The 7,606-nt window shown below is 43.2% G+C and overlaps 1 pseudogene; it reads left to right on the top strand.

Annotated features, from left to right (window-relative positions):
* The first annotated feature begins 6,896 nt into the window (after window positions 1–6,896).
* Window positions 6,897–7,014, top strand: LOC126485196 (5S ribosomal RNA; annotated as a pseudogene).
* Window positions 7,015–7,606: the final 592 nt, after the last annotated feature.

Here is a 7,606-nt window from a genome sequence, read left to right on the forward strand (position 1 = left end):
GGAGGTCTGTTGCGTTTTCTGATGTATGATAGTTCTGCCTCAGCACTATCCGTCACCGTATTGGCCGACCAAGTGCAACACCTGATGCCGGTTAAATACGTATCCTGTTGCAAGTGTATTAATCTTTGTATTATATATCTCTGACTAGTAACATAAATGAAGCTTTAAGAACGGTTTGCGTTGTCCTGTCAGTTATTATACGATACGTAAAATGGTGCCAAAACCCGGGAACGAACCAGGGCCCTTCAGATCTGTAATTCCATGGTTGGCACTTTGCTCGATACGAAGCGATGAAAATCGCTGGAAAACGTTTGTCGCTAATAGAGTAACGACATCCATAAAATTTTAACTCTATCGCAGCGGAAACACTGCCCTACCACAGACGATCCGGCAGCTCGCCACCACGTGGAATTTCGATAGATAGATCACAATCTTCCACGCTATGGTGGCATGGGCCTTCATTGGTAACTCAGAAACCTGAAACTTGACCTCAACAAAACTCTCTTGTGAACCACTACCACAGACACGAAAGAAATCCAAACAAACCTACTATTAAAGCATGGGTATGTCCCAATGATGCATCAAAATACAGTTCTTATTGGAAACTGTTGCACATAATTGCATGGGTTCTCCATTTCATCCATAATGTTGCACGTCCACAAAAGATAGAGGGTTAATTCAGTGCCCATCAGGAAAACGAAGTTGTATACGGATAGTCCAGCAGGAAGGCTTTCCAGCGGAAAACACGCGCTTAGAAAGAAGATTCAGAGGACTGCCTCACTTTGCGGACTTGAATGGACTGGAAAACCATCCACCAGTCTGAAAAGGTTCTCCGCCATTTACAAAATTAATTATTCGACCAACACACATACTTACACGACTTTGGAATTACTATAGTTTTACCTGAATTACGGAATGAATTTCCGATTTTAAGGGAAAGACAAAGAGTAAAACGAGTCATACACATGTGTCTCCCTTGTAATATAGCCATAAGAGCCTGAAGATGCAAGAAAGAACCTCCTCTGCCGCTTGAGCGCATTAAATTCGCTTAGCTATTTGCTGTAACAGGCTTAGATTTCGCAGGACCGCTTTCCGTCAAACTCGTCAACTTGTTACGAACATATTATGTCTTACTAGTTACATGTGCTGTTGTAAGAGATCTTTTATGAAAAGAATGAAGAAAGGATATGTGTTATAGTTAAGAAACCTTTATGAAGTACAGCGTCCTAACAAGAAACAGGTCAAATCTGGAATGGGAGACGTTGTGCTCTTACGAGAGGATAAGCAGCCAGGTCGTATGTGGAAGAGAGCCCGCGTTATGGAAACAATAGAAAGGAGAGATGGGATGGTGCGGACTTTAATTCTTCGAACTTGGCCGGTGCATCTGGTCATCCGACTGGAGATCGACCAGGATGGGGAGGATGTTGAGGGTTAAATAAGTACTCTCTTTATAGTGTATTAATCTCTGTATTATATATTTCTGGCTCGTAACGTAAATAAAACTGTAAGAACGATATATGTTGTTCTGTCAGTTTTTATACGATACGTAAAACTGGCATGGATCTCCTTCCCACAAACCGACATCCGGCACGTGTACAGTACAATGCATTCACGTTTGCAAGCTTGCACTCAACATTCTGGCTGTTACACCTATTAATGTACTAGTAATTCATATTTACAGTGACGTTTCTCACGCCTTTATCAACCTGTGACCTTGCAATGTTAATCCCTTAAATATGTTATGTAGGCAAATGTATTCACGAAATTTCGTTACTCTACATTAATTGTTTTTTGCTGCTGCGATGTTTTACCGTGTTGTTTGTAATTATGGCCACATGCTTACTGTAGAAACTTATTAAAAAGTGGGATAGAAGTACACATGATTATGGCACTCAGCAAGTGAATGTGAGCAGTGTGAGCTGACACATTACAAAATTTATATTTACAAGAAGGGAGCGCAACATGAGACGTATTTTGTGTTAGAGAAATATTCGGTGAATAGTTCTTTTCTGAGGCTGAGTCTCCGTGCTGTTATCAAACACCTAGATATAGGAAAATGTTGTAGCTATAGCCCACACTCTCAAAACAATAGTCGTTTGCCTACCTTGCTTGTATTTATCGACATAAATTCAGAAATAAATGCGTATTTAATTACCTGTTGTTTTTGTTTACACTCCTATTTTGTTCCAGAGTGTTTTCTTGACCTCTGTGTTGCAGATTGCTCAGATTGTGGACATAATGTACTTTAATTTAATGAATACACCCATGAATAGCAGTAAACTTTGACACTTTATTGGTAATTAAATAACTGAAATCAACGTTCATCCAACATCGCTAATCAAAAGATGCATATAGCAAATCAAATACATGTTACGTAAGTAAGAGTGTACAAAGAACAAACTTTTGATCTATGTGTTACTCTAAGTATGTGCAAAGCATGTTGAAAGCAAATTCATTTAGACATTCAAATGAGTCACGACTGTGACATAAGTTTGAAGACGGAACTTAATGTAAAACCATCTTTCAGCTTCGTTTTCATTCAGCAGGAGTATGAAAATATTGTTGCAATGAACAGTTGAACGAACCAGGAGGTTGGCTTCGATCACTAGATGATGCTGTTTGTAATTCATTCTCTGAAGTAGAGTGATGGCAGCCTGTTTAGCACTGATCCTATAAATGGTTGGGAGAAGCTGACTGTTGTGTTTGACCAGCGAATGTTGTATTGTGATATCATTCCCTAAGGTAGAATGCTGAGAGCTTCCGGCAGGGGGAGGTAGTTCAGAGTACAGTGGTATAGCGTAATTTGCCAAGCAAGAGGACTGGGGAATTTTTTGGTGGTCCACAAGAATTTTGAAATATTTTTGAACGGCAGCTGATATATCTGCCTTGACGTAAAACTAGAGCCATTCCAGGGTCAGTGGGATGTTGTGGCAGCGATGAAGGGCAGCTCATACCTTCTTTCTCTGTAATGGGATACTCCATTAAAGTAGTAGCAGCAGTTTCTGGACAGCAGTGTTTGGTACCAGCTGATTTTTGGTTTCTTTCGTGGTGTAAGACACTGATTAGCACGTCTTGGTTTTGGACTGTGTGGGGTGGAACTTTCTAATTCTATAGTTTAGGGATTCTTGGGTTCTGTTGTATATTCCTGAGTGCTTTATTCATTTTCGCAGGATTCTGCTTCATTGCTGCTAAGACCATCTGAGACATCTTCGTTTGTTATTTCGTCTCTTTCTCCTCAAAGCATTTCTTGAAAAAGCTCAGCTGCCCGAAATATTTGTAAAGATTCATATTTTTGCTCTTTTGGTAATTCTCAGTTTTAGTTTTCTACAAAGACTTTGTGAAGTTATCTCCAATATTTTCCCATCCAGCCTTACAAGGTGGGCCTGCAACGTACAATAAATTATTTTAGCAACCTGAGGTTTTTGTTTTCTCAGTTTTCCAGTAAAATGAGCTATTTGCCCATACTATCTGCTTTTTTTCAGATATTTGGCCATTGGAGATGGGCTAAACACGATTTCATTTTGCTATTAGATGGGGCATAGTGCGATTCACAAGATAATACAATAAATGCAAGATAACTACAGGTAATACGAGTATGATGCCTATTCCGAAAGAAGAAATGTGGAAGAAAATTGCTAAGAGCTTTTATGAAATCTGGCATTTTTCCTAAATTGAAGTAGCTTTGGATGGAGAACATGTTTCTATCAAAGCTCCTCCCAACAGCAGATCACTATTTTTTAGTTACACAAAGACATTCTCCATAACTGTATTGCCCCTTGTAGACCTAACTGTAACGATACTGATACAATGGCATATGGAAAGAAAAACACTCTCAAACAATATTTTTTTACCTACTTGATTGTATTCATTGATATAAAATCAGTAACACACAACAATATACTTACCAGATGTTTTTATTTCTGCTCCTACTCTATTCTGGTGTGTGTTCTTCAGCTCTGTGTCCATATATTTGGTATTGGAAAGATTACACTACGTAGGATAGTTGTGCACTAATTCAGTAAATTTTTCGTCATTCAAATTTATGATGATAAACTGCTAAACGACAACACAACAGCACGTCCCGCAGCTGTGATGTGAGAAAATATGGCCACACGAAATACAGCAATCATGATACAGCGTCGGCTGAAGCATGGTTTCCACAGTCACAGACATTCCGTGGGTGAGTGTGAACATTTCCCTTTAAATTCGTAGAAGAACATCGTCACAGACGTCGGCAGTAAATGGGCTGGTCCTGTCATGGCATTCATACTTTTTCTTTATTGTAATTTCATTCCCCTGCCCCACATTGGGGTGGTGGGCGCTGGAAGCGGCATAATCCACTGCTCCTCAGCCGAGTGGTATACAAATAATAAAAGAGCAATCTTATACCTGAAAAAGGGGGGGAAAGGGGATATAGAAACTCAGTAAATGGAGACAATGGAAGTTAAAATATACACTAACACGGGGACGTTCATTGGCGGACAGTTTAAAAAGTCGACGTACAGTTAAAATAACACAGTCGACGATTTGTGGGGCATTAAAAATACACTGATGTCACACACACAAGTTAAAATTCGGCCACAGTAGAAAAACACACAGTGAGACATACTTAAAAAACCACTGTAAGTGACGAGCACATACAAAGAATAAAAACCGCTGGTAGGGACCTGTAGATGGACAGCAGGCCTGAGAGGAGGGAAAAGAGGGGAAAGGAGGTTCAGGTGGTGGAGGGTTGGAGGGGGTGTGAAGAAAAAAGAAAAAGGTTGGGGGGCAGGTGGTGCACCAAGAGACAGTAGATTGGTGGGGTGAGATATGAAGAGGGAAGGCAAGTTAGGAGGGAGCACAGAGAAACAGAAAGGTGGCATGGGGAAGGGAGGGTATATGAGGAAGAAAACCACTCAGGGGAAGGGAAGAGGAGGGGAGAGGGAGCCCTTAGGAGGGGGAGGAGGGGAAAGGTGGGTTTAGAGTTGGTAAGAGGGGTAGATGTCAGGGAAACGAGTTGGTGGACGATGTGCAGGGTGCGGAATCGTTTGAGGAAAAGAAGGTGGTGGGGAAAGTGGATGAGGTTGTAGAGGATGCGCATGGGGGACAGAAGGTGGATATGGAAGGTGAGGCAGAGTGCATGGCATTCTAGGATTTAGAGGGCTTTATATAATCTGGGAGGTGCAGAAATCTAATATACACTGGCATAACAAAGGACAGAGTGGATCATGGATCTGTAGGTGCAAAGGATGGCGGAAGGATGCCGTCCCCATGTCCGGCCAGACAGGAGTTTCAGGAAGCTTTGTGTTGGATTGTAAGAAGATGGTGAGTCCAGGTGATGTGACAGTCAAGTGTGAAGCCAAGGTATTTCAGGGTAGGAGTGAGGTGGATAGGAAAATAGTGGAGCTGGAAGGAACGAGTGGTATGACCTATGATGATTGCCTGGGTCTTGGAAAGATTGATGCGAAGGAGCCACTGGTCTCACAAGATCGTGAACTGGTCGAGGTGGGTTTGAATGGTGCGTTGGGGCTATTGAAGGGTAGGATAAAGGGCCAGGAATGCTGTGTCATCAGCAAAATGGAGGAGGTGAACAGGCGGGGAAGTTTTGGGCATATCGGCAGTGTACAGGAAATAGAGGAGAGGGGATAGGACGGAGCCTTGGGGCTCGACAGCAGTGAGACAGAAAGTACAGGAGTTGGTACTGTGGATAGCGACATAGAAGGGTGGCACTGATGTGTGTCAAGGAGCCTTATATTGGCTATGCCCCGGCTGCACGGCGATGATGTGGAAAGTAAACCTGTTCTCGCCAGTTAAGAAAAGAGACAATAATAGATACTATCGATGCCGCTCATTCTCACGAGTCAACTCGGTCAATCTCAGAGCCAGTTATCAAAAGAAATATGAAGGGTTTTCCATAAGGAGTGACAAGAATTTTTTTTTTTTAGATCAGTTTCGGTTGAAGAAATGCGTAATTTGTTGGGGGCATCAGGGAACATTACTGCTTCAGGTACTGTAGTTGCATGAAGTTCCGATAGGTGGCGGCGCTATAAGTGGCCCTCAGAATGGCATCTGTGACGGAGGCGCGTTCCAAGCAGAGAGCTGTGATCGAGTGTCTTTCGGCGGAAAATCAGAACATGGCAGATATTCGTAGGCGCTTGCTGCGAAATGCCTACGGAGACGTGGCAGTGAAGAAATGCACGGTGAGTCATCATTGCAACAAGGTAAAGACACGGTCACGTATACCTGCCCGATCTCCCACGTGCCGGTCGGCCGCAGACAGTTGTGACTTCTGCAATATTTTCGTCGTCACAAAAATGCAACCGAACGTCTCCATCTGCACGACAATACAAAGGGCTCACATAAGTCTCTGCACCAGAGAGGAGCTCACAGAACTGTATGGGCCTGTTCTTCCTCATCCACCCTACACCGCTGATCTCGCACCTTCCGACTTCCATTTGTTTGGTCCAGTGAAGGTTTTACTCCACAGGAATCAGTACGTGCATGATGGGGAGGTTACTGATGCAGAAAGACATTGGTTCTGTCGTCGACTTAGGAGTGGTACCATGTGGACATAAAGGCCCACACAGTAAAGTGGCGTGAGACCGTCGCAAAAAACGGAGATTATGTTGATAAATAGGGTTTTGTAGCCGAAAGAGTGGGGAATAATATAGTGTACTAGAATCCTGAATAAAATCAATCTGTTTTCAGCAAAAAAAAAAAAAGTGTTGCATTAAATAATAAACACCTCTTGTAGAAAAATTCCTTACGCTCAAAGACTGTTACAAGTAGTAACATTACACAGTTGTTTGTTACACCAAGAATAATCGCTTCTGTACATCACTTCATCATAATATCCAGTACCATCACTAGTTACAGTTACGTTTTCACAATATTCATGACCCTTAAATCAAATGGAAAACGGCCTTACCGCAGTGGGTACGCCGGTTCCCGTGAGATCACCGAAGTTAAGCGCTGTCGGGCGTGGTCGGCACTTGGATGGGTGACCATCCAGGCCGCCATGCGCTGTTGCCATTTTTCGGGGTGCACTCAGCCTCGTGATGCCAATTGAGGAACTACTCGACCGAATAGTAGCGGCTTCGGTCAAGAAAACCATAGTAACGACCCGGAGAGTGGTGTGCTGACCCCACGCCCCTCCTATCCTCATCCTCCACTGAGGACGACACGGCGGTCGGGTGGTACCGGTAGGCCACTCGTGGCCCGAAGACGGAGTGCTTTAAATCAAACAATTACACCTTCAGTACTTTCTACCGTACGTCTCCTACGAGCAGTCAAGGGTCGAGATCTCAGCAGAATAATGGTAATAAGACCTGGCAATCTCAGTTAAGTAACTCACCAATATGAGAAGCGCGATGCGAAATCGCGTCACTTAGCTTCTCACGAGTATGATAAGTGCGTCCCTGTCGATGCTGGTTGAAGAATTTCGATTCACATAATGTGATTTCTTATCAGTGTTATCGGTTCGCTGAATGGAATGCTGTATCCTGTCCTCGGTCAGCTTCTGCTGGAAGGAGATAGGGCAATAACAGCTGCAAGTACAAAGGGAGCTGGCGCCTCGTCGGTAAGTGCTGGTGCAGATAGGCGCGGTGTGTGTGTGTGTGTGGGA

This window comes from Schistocerca serialis, chromosome 6 (assembly GCF_023864345.2).
Source record: "Schistocerca serialis cubense isolate TAMUIC-IGC-003099 chromosome 6, iqSchSeri2.2, whole genome shotgun sequence".
NCBI lineage: Eukaryota > Metazoa > Arthropoda > Insecta > Orthoptera > Acrididae > Schistocerca > Schistocerca serialis.